This window comes from Montipora foliosa, chromosome 11 (assembly GCF_036669935.1).
Source record: "Montipora foliosa isolate CH-2021 chromosome 11, ASM3666993v2, whole genome shotgun sequence".
In the NCBI taxonomy this organism is placed as follows: domain Eukaryota; kingdom Metazoa; phylum Cnidaria; class Anthozoa; order Scleractinia; family Acroporidae; genus Montipora; species Montipora foliosa.
The window spans coordinates 36,492,026-36,502,294 of record NC_090879.1 but is presented as its reverse complement, the minus strand read 5'-3'; the positions used below and the strand labels follow the sequence as shown (position 1 = coordinate 36,502,294).

The 10,269-nt window shown below is 39.3% G+C and overlaps 1 pseudogene; it reads left to right on the top strand.

The window, feature by feature from the left end:
* The first annotated feature begins 1,829 nt into the window (after positions 1–1,829).
* On the top strand, positions 1,830–8,585 carry LOC137976988 (uncharacterized; annotated as a pseudogene).
* Positions 8,586–10,269: the final 1,684 nt, after the last annotated feature.

Sequence of the window (10,269 nt, the reverse complement as noted above, 5' to 3'; positions counted from 1 at the left end):
TGTTTGATAACATGAACTATCTGTTTCCTTATAAAGATGAATTTTGGTGTTTGCACATGGGAATTTGTTCACCCTACTGATGTAAATATCAATCGCATCATTAAGATTCTCCTTAAGTTTGTTGTCATCAATCTTACTGGTTTTGGAGTCTAAACAGGAACCATACAGAGTCGACGGGATAAACAAATTGCTATGGCCGAGAGCAAGGCATCCATTCTGCAACTCCACTGCGTTTCGGTTGCTGGAGCCACTATCTCTAGTGGTTACTATGAGCACTTTAGATGATTTTTCTAGGTGGTAGTTAGTCCACCAAAATTGAACTTCCTTGCCGGCCCTTCATCATGCCCTCCATCCACTCTAATGCAAACTTTACTTTCTTTCTCTCTTGTTGAAAAATGCTTTCTCTGCCTCTGAATATGTCTCAATCACATTCAAATCATGTGCATGTTGTGCTGTTGTCTCTGTGCTGGAAAGGTTGTATGATGTCATTTGAAGTGTGGACGGGTATTTGTTCACACAGTCTGTCTTGGTGGTCAATGGGACACTATCTTGTATGCACAATGTTGCTTGCTTGTTGTGGGTGGTTAAGGTATCTAACCGAAACCCAGCCTGGTCATCTCGACTTATATTGATGATATCTGTGCCGTCTTTGAGCTGCAAAGCCTCAAGGGTTCTGTAGAGTGCAGATGACCAATGCTTATCTGGATTATATCATATTGCAAAGGCTTTTCGGGCTCGGCAGCATATGACCTTTGCAAGGCCTTTATACCGACTGGCAGACAACCATCGTTTGTTCCTTGCAACGCAAAGTTGCACCACCGTTCCATATCCAAACTTCCTCTGGTGAACTCGTTCCAGTTGCTCTTTTATTCTACTGAAAGTTGCTTTTTTTTCAACTTTCCGATTTCCATCAAATGTAAGAATCCCAGTTCTTCTCCCCAGCTGTCAGCTCCTACTCCAGCACTCTTTACATAATTCTCAATGGTAGAACCAATATCTGGGCACTCGTCTCAGATATCTAGCCTCTGGGCTGCCTTTCGTCTTGCATTTCTTTTTAATTGCTTTACCTTTTGGGAGATAATGCCGTGCACTTCAGGTTGTAGGGGATCATGAATGCTTCCCCAATCTGCACCACTTTCTTCATTTTCTTACCCGATTGCATCATTATCCAATCTTTATAAATGAATATTGTGTAGCGTAGCGATTTGTTTCTTCCACGAAGACCTCAAACACTTCATCGGGGACAAAAAGGTTAAAAAAAGTCCTTTGCAGTTCCATGTTCTGGAATTCTACCAACAGCTTCTGTTCTTGATGTGAAAGGAGTTGTGTTTATGGGCGCTGGATCGCGACTCCATCCCCCTTCACAATCTCCGTCTTCATCTTCCGAGAATGATACATGAGATAGATCTTCTGTATTTACAGTAGAGACAGAAATGCCACTTTCACTGCGACTATCGTTTTCCCCTTCGTCTTGAAAGTCTGATTCATCAGAGTTTGAACCATCTACAGCCGCCATTACGCAAAGGAAATACAGACCGACATAACCAAAGGCAGACTTCTCACATAATTTGTATGAAACCCCTTCCCTGTGGCCCCACCAAAACTTCATCTGATTGGCTAATAGTGCTTGGCAGTCATTGAACAACAATAACAATGTTTTTGATTGGCTTATAGATGGTAAGTAAAACAGTACAAATGTGCACTCTTCAGATTTGAGAGCTACCAAAAAGGAGTGCGAATTTGCACTCTTAGGCCTTAAATGGTTAAACGAAAAGTTGAGAGTGACGATCAGCCTGTTAACAAGATATTACACCTTGAAGAGGATCACAATGCTTGTGTCATCTCTACACAAACGAAAACATTGGAGAAAACGTCCAACTCCAAGCAAAGAAAATGCTAGCAAGAGCATAAGTTGTCCGAGCAATGATGATTCTTGTACCCATGAGGACAACTATTGTTTAGGTACGCACGGAAATCATTGGTCGTGTGTAAGGACAACATGTAACGCGTTTTAGCGCGAATCGATAACCATGAACTTCGAGTGTGACATTTTTGACGTCCCTACAATTAATTATGCAGTAATTTCCAATAAATACTTATTCTACTGTGTTGATATTCAACTTTGAAAAGGTTGTTACTGGTATTTTGTGCTATATTTAATGAATGCTTGGTGAGCCAAAAAGTTATAATTATTTGATCCAAATTTAATAAGAATTGCGGTCGTTTTGCTCCAAGCCATTTCGCCTACATAAGTTATTCTTACTTGCCTACAGGCTTGTTTCAAAAACTTAGTTTTACGAACTTATGCATTAGAGGTTTATGCATGGTTTAATTCAACGTGATACCATTACCTCCCTCCCCCAGGCACACCAGGCATTACATAGTTTTTGTAATGCTGTCACTCAACTCCTACCTTGTATTACTACTGTATGCTGAATTGTCTATGCATCCCGTGGAGCAAATTTATTCTGGTAAAAGAGGAATATGTGAATGTGTTTTCTGAGACGTATTTAAACTATTATTTACTTAATTAGGGGGACAAAAAAAGGAAAAGAACTTTATTTAAGTGTCTAGTCGTTCTAGAGCTGGAGCACTAATTGGGGACACAATCAAATCAAAGCAAATCAAAGCAAATTTTGGTTTTTTTGAGGAGAGGGGGAAACCGGAGCACCAGGAGAAAAACCTCTCAGTGCAGAGAGAACCAACAAACTCAACCCACATGACACCGAGTCTGGGGAATTGCACCCGGTCCACATTGGTGGGAGGCGAGTGCTGTCTCCTAAGTGCAGGCAAATCAACTTCAGTGTAGGCGAAACAACCGGATTCCAAATTTACAAAAAAAAAATGAGGATGTAAATTCTGGGAATTTGATAAGTGACCACTTTAAGCTACTTAATGTAGGGTGACAGCTTTACACGGGGCAATTTCACTGTACCCTGTAGATGTAAAAGCAACCATCAAGTACATTAGTGACTACCTATTGTTTAAGTAGATACCTGTATATTGTTAGAGCTGATAAAATGTTCTTTTATTGGTGAACAGACGACTGTGCTCCCAAGCGATCAGAAATTTATGCAGACCAAGTCTTCAATGACTTTGTAAGCTTGATGCAGCAGATATCAGCCGTTGAAGATCTTCATGAAGACAGCATGAAAGCTACTCATGAAATAAATCATAGTACTTTTACAGAAGAGATATCGGACTTAATTGAGGACACAGTTACCGACATGGCATGTAAACGTGGAGGAAGTGATACATGAAAATGGAGAAATTGGACATGAACATGAAATGTTGTTTGAACATGGTGCCCGAATTACAGTGGGAGAAAGTCTGCTTCTAACAATGGCGTTTATGATGCGACACAAACTGTCTATTGTCTATTGTAATAACTCCTGAATTGCAAGTATGTTCAACTTAGACAAAAATTAGAAACAGCATCGTGACTCTGACTTTTCGGAACCTAAGATCAGTTATAAATAACCTGTATAATATATAGATTTAGCCAAGCCTAAAAGCGGAGCTCCTGGCTTGTTTATTTTTACTGGCTGTAGGATTAGTGAAAATAAAAGGCTTTGGAACTGTCCGCCTTTTGGTTTTCCCGGATATTGCTTAATTATGTAACATTTTCCTCGCTGCCTAACTAGTGAATTCCACTGTTAATTTCACCTGAAAAACCGAGTGATCGCATGAATCACGAAGGGATGAGTGTGATATCAGTTTTCCAGGGCAATCTACTGTCGAATTCACCAGTTACGCAATTAATTTTTCTTGAATTGCAAGAGTTAAAAAAAAAAACAAGCAAATCCTCAGCAAGCGAACGGAAAAGGAAAGAAGCCATTTGAAAGTCGACTGTCAAATGCCAGCGAATAGGAATCACACTAAAAAGAAATCACAGACGTGCTATAGCTTGTGATGTGACAGATCGTCTTTGTCGGTTCAAGGTCAAACAAGGAGTTTTATTGATGTACTTTATTTATTCCACTTTATCTCTGAAAACGAGATCATTTACAATTCGATGTATTTCATTGAAATACGCCAGCTTGGCTTAGAACCAGAATCGGCTAGAAAGGACAAAAAAGATCTCCAACAAATTACCTGTACGTGCTCTAAACAAATTTCTGAAAACACAAGCTGGTCATATTTCTCCTTATACTTTTACGAGAACTCATTGCAATTACATGTTTAGAACATAAGTGCCAATGTGACCAGTATCATACTACTTTACGGCATAAATCTTTGATATTGGACGTCCATGTTCTTGTTTTATTACGTTATAAATTCACTGATGAACGATGACATTAGGCGCGACCCAATACAATTGAATGTCACTAAGCAGAACATCAATGCGGGCATTTGTTTGTCCTACTTAATCTCAATTGCCTAGCATATATCGTGTGAAGTTTGTGTGAACATGGGAAGACTATGCAACCACTAAAGGTTTCTTCGAAGCAAACTCTGCACTCTCATGTCCCAATGATTTTCTGCAGCCATGGGTATCTTTAAGAGCTTTGTTCATACATAAACCGCATTCGTCGCAGTGAAAGGAGTCGTCATGCTGTTCTCTACAAACGCCACATTTGTTGCAGTGAAAGAGATTCGTATCAAGAGAGCAAGACACTTCACAAGTGAGGCAAAGACACTCAATTGCTATAGCCTGACGGTTTCGATTTCTTTCTCCCACTTCTCCTATCTGCCGCTGTATCAAAGTCTTTCTTCGATTGTTGGCTGTTCTTCGTTTGGATGCATTTTATTCGCAGCAATGAGAGCAAGCTCTCTGGCATAACTTATATATCTGCTGGAGCATTCTCTGGGCATTGCTATTATTTCTTTTGTTTCGTGCTCGAATGAACGGTATTAAGGGAGTTATGGCCGAAGGTGTTATATGTTTTGTATGGTAGGTCTTAAAAAAGTAAGTTTGACACCTTAACTTAAACTCCAACTCGTGTATGTCTTCTAGTGTGAGAAGAAATAGTATGTTCTGTTGTTTCAATTCTTCTCCAAAAAGTCCACCAAAAGTCGCATGAAACATGTCTACCATTTGCTCAACGCCTGCTCGTATCCTATTCCATGTTGGATCTGTTGATCAATTTAAGCAAAACCTAAAGAAGGTATCCACCATGTAAAAAGTTTTAGATTTTAACTTGTAAAGCTTAAACTGATGATTTTCCGTGTTTAAATAAAGTCTTACTACTACTACTACTACTACTACTACTACATTTACTAGTCCGCCTTGAGTTTCGTGATGAAGTTTTAAACATTTTTGATTGGCCGGGGACATGTTTTTTTGCAACATTTTGCAATCTTTTTATCCTTAGAGTTAAACTGATTGTACTTAAAGGGTATCTGATGACTGCAACTCCCATCCCAACAGACGACTCCTAATTCTCACGCACAAAATTTTTGGGCAATGAAATACGGTATACCCTTCTAGGGCTATAGTCATACACACGTTATACAGATGATCCATATCGATGAATAAGAACAACCTACAATGTACACCAAGAGTCTTCCACTTTATACCAAGTTACATCATATAGGATGACGTACAAACTGTAATAAAAAAATTAATGGCGATGATATTACGTTATAACATAGAAAAATGTTGTTTAAAGTACTCAAAAAAACTATAGCTCTGATATGCCGTTCCAATGTTTCTGACTTAGCTGACTGATAAAGGTTCAGAACATCTTACTCCAAACGATATTGGAAATGAGCGTTTTCTTCCTTTTGGGCATGAAACTTGAGCCCATGTATGGTGTCCCTTGCAAGTGTGTGATAACCTCTGATCGTTCGAGTCCAGTTGCTGATACTTAAAAGGCATCAAATACTTCTGATGACTTTTGGTTTCATTCCGACCGCTTGCACCTAATTGTCGTGTGTAAAACTTCTTTCTGATTTAAAAAACTCGTGCATTTCAATAATGATGCAGATTCTGTCGATATTGTCAGGATCCATGTCGAACTGTTCATTGGCTGACTGACACCGTAGCAGTGAAATTTAGACCGGTTGATGCAACAATAATTACGTTGTCTGAGCGACGTGTTCTACTACGTTATAAATTGCTCGATATCACACACAATGTGCTTTGCATTCGTATTCCAATTCTTCCAGTCTTTTGCAATCTCCTGTGATGTCTCTTCTAATCCTGTGGTTGCCCAAGGTTTATCAAGATCAGAGTTTATAGCAACTGGAAATCCAGTAGGCTGTGGCCGTGGAGTTAGCTTTATAGTCAACACAAGATCTTGCATTAACTTACAACGAAATGGCTTATCTGTCAACCCACCTTTGCATTCTATAAGCCAGTGGCATCAATCAGTACAAAGCACCATTAAGACGCAGATTTCTTCAAACAGAAGAACAACGGGTTTCAGAAGATTTATTAGGGAGTGAAATTTTTCTAACCTAGTAGATTGCATTTCAGCTTCCTTAACTTCTCCAGATTTGCATATCAGAGTCAACACAAGATCTTGCGTTGACTTACAAAGAAATGGCTTATCTGTCAACCCACCCTTGCATTCTAGCATCCAGTGGCATCAATCAGTACAAAGTACCATTAAGACACGGATTTCTTCAAACAAGAGCAAGGGGTTTCAGAAGATTTATTAGGGAAGGAAACTCTTCTAACCTAATATATTGCATTTTGGCTTGCTCAACTTCTCCAGATTTGCATATCATTGTCATGGCTAAGGATTCTAAGAACAATGAGCAACACCTTTCTGTTCGGATTACATCACGCCATGATCACTCACCAAAAATCAACACTCACAATGCCAGGAATTCATCCAACCTTGTCGATGTAAACATTGCCAAGAAAACATCTGATCTGGCACTGTGCTTAAAGTTTGCAATATCCGTGCTCTGAACAAAAAGGCATCTTCTGTGTGTGACCTGATTATATCGAAGAGGATCGACATATTAGCGGTGGTTAAAACCTGGCTTACTACTGACAATATCTCTCACCCAACGCTGGCTGATATCATCAACACCCTTCATCTACCTAGAGAAATGCGTGGTAGTGGTGTACGTTTCTTTTTGAGGAAAGGGCTAAATATTAAACAAAATGAAATCACTCTGTTTAATGCTTTTGAGTACATGGATATATCTATTTCTACTCCTACATCGTCAATGCACTTTGTTACCGTATATCGACCTCCGCCCTCAAAGAAAAACAAACTCTCTCTCCGCATGTTCTACGATGACTTTTCTATTCTACTCGAGTATCTTGCGGCTTTGCCTTGCAACCTGATAATTACAACAGACTTTAATTTTCAAGTTGATAATCACGAGAATGCTGATGCTTTGAAGTTTTTGGACATTTTGGAAGCAGCTGGGTTTGAGCAAAAGGTTGTGGGCCCAACCCATAAACGTGGACACACCCTTGACTTAGTTCTAGTGTCCTTCCAGAAATTTTTTGTTTTCCTAACAAGATCTTGGATCATAGTGCCATAGTGTGCTCCGCTGATATACCTAAGCCCTGTGTGACAACAAGAACGTTTCAAAGCAGAAAATTGTGCAAGATTGATTTGGATTTTGGAACAAGGATTTAAAAGATTCTGCATTATATAATTCTGATGTAAACACATGCTTAGATCCTAATGTATGGACTTATCAATATAACAAGCCTCTAAGCGATCTCGTTGAATTACATGCTCCTGTTTGCACTCATACTGTGACACTATGTCCTTACTCGCCATGGTATGATGACATGTTGAGGTCTCTGAAGAGAGCTAAGTGCCAGGCGGAACGCAAATATGTCAAGTCTGGCTTAGAGGTCCATCGCCAGATATTTGAAGATCAGTGCCGCATTTACAGTGATGCGTTAAATTCTGCAAAGCAAGAATACTACTAGAATCAAATTTCAGGATCTGATCAGAGGCAGCTCTTTAGACTGATTGATGGCCTTTTCAAGGTCAAGTCAGCCCCGCTCTTACCAACATGTTACTCGCCTCAGGGATTGTCTGAAAAATTTGCCACCTTCTTCTCCGAAAAAATAGTGAATCTGAAAGACAGTTTGCACTCGTCAGTCTTGGCGATGATGGATTTGTCAGTAACGCCTAGTCAACCATTATGTCAGACAACATTCTGTGACTTCTCTGCGGTGTCTGTACGTTATGTCAGCAAGCTCTTAGTAAAGTCCAATACCAAGTCGTGTATATTAGACCCTAGCCTCAGCTATTGTCAGTGTTTCTCTGCTATCTGGTGTATTTCCATCATCCCTTAAAAAAGGTGTAATTCGCCCTTCGATCAAGAAGCTGTCCCTTGACCGTGAGGCATTTCCGAGTTATCTCCCTATCACAAATGTTGCATTTCTATCGAAGATGCTCGAACATGTGGCCACTACGCAAACACTGAACTATCTTATACCCAATGGGCTTTTAGCCAAGTTTCAGTCTGCGTATCAATGTTTCCACAGCACAGAAACTATTACGAAATTATTTAACTTCATCCTTGTTGCTATTGACAACCACCTGGATGTTGTACTTGTTCTGCTAGATTTATCAGCGGCGTTTGACACCAGTGAACATTCTGTTTTACTTAGTCGTTTGGAACACTGTAATGGATTTGATGGGAAGGTGTTAACTTAATTAATAAACTGGTTTAGATCATACCTAATTGGTAGATGCCAGCAAGTACTAATTGCAGATGTCAGATCAGCCGATTTTTTGTTTTCTTTGTTCTTCGCCCCTCTGGAGAATGTGGTACAAGCCCATGGTTTCAATATAATGACTTACGCAGATGATACACAGTTATATGTGTCCTTGGGCTCATCCCATGATCGTCCTGTCGTTCTATCTAAGTTTGAAGCTTGTGTGAAGGACATTCTCATCTGGTGCACCTCTAATGGTTTGGCATGCAACCCCGACAAGACGGAAGTAATTCATCTATGCTCTTGTTTCCGTAGCATTACTCTTCCTGGTATTGATGTTGGTGGTTATACTATATCGCCAACACCAGTTGCCCGAGATCTCAGGGTGCTTGTTGACTCACATCTGATGTTGTCTAAACATGTTAACAGTGTATGTGTTGCAGTTAATTTTTGTTTTCAGTTTTTTTTTTTTAACTAGGTAATTTTCTTTAACTAGGTTTTTTTTAAAACAACTGTCTAAAAAAGGGATTTTCCTTTCTTAGGGGTGTAGTCAAAAAACAGGGGCTTGGTTTTTTTAGGAGGTATGAAAAAAGAACAAGACTCATCTCTTCTCCGTTCTACTTGTCCTACCCATCCCTCACCGTCCCATTGTGTGGGGCATGCGTATTTACATGACCAGCTTTACTATGCTCAGGAATGTAGTACCCCGCTGGTTTGGTAAAAAGATTTTACCAAACCAGCGGGGTGGATTTGGTAACATGAACCACTGTAAGACCAGAGCAAATATATTAAGTCAGAGAGAGGTGTCAAAAGTCGGTATAAGCTCCAACACCTTAAGCCGCAAAATCAGTTCATAATCCTGTGGGACGTAAAAGAACCCGCACACTTGTCGCAAAGAGCAGGGCATGTAGTTCCCGGTGTTGTGGTCTGTCTTCTGTGGTGTATCATGGCTGGGAGGGTAAATGCTCGGAGATATTAGCTACACCAAGCTACTCTAAAAATCCGAGGGTAAATAAAGGTGTGTGATATGATATGATATGATAAATAGAGGCGTAATTTTTTTGCCTAGAAAACTGAATCCTTTCTATTTATTTTTTCAGGCTCTTGAAATCCCTCCTAAGACAAAAGTAAGGAATGTTTCTTGCCGGAATAAACCGCAACAATATTTTCCCAAAAAAATCAAAAGAAAATTGCCGGCATACTATTAACTTTTCTCCAAAACGACTTTATTTTCCTTTTTAACATGGTATCGATGAACTAATCCAATCCTGCAAAGTCCTTAACCTTGAAACAATAATAAAACTTTAAAGGTAAATGACAGCCAATTCAAGCTGAAGCTCCACGAATTGAAAAAACTTAACTCGGCTAATCAGATAGAATTAAAACGAGTCTATTGACAAAAAAAAAAAAAAATTTCTGTGGCATGGAGAAAAATTTAAGAAAGGCCGGGAACAAGATAATTTTACCCTTCTGCTGGTGAGAAAATCGCTTTTTTTAACAAGAATCTTGTTTAAAAAAAAAAAAGATTGAACGGATAAAAATCGCCATGAACATTTGCAACGAATCGCTTGAGAATAAACTACAGTAGTTGAATAAAAAAAAAATCGGCTACACATCAGACTCATTGATAAAGAAAAAAAGAAAAAAAACACTTCAGCCAATTATAAAGTCTGGGGAAAACC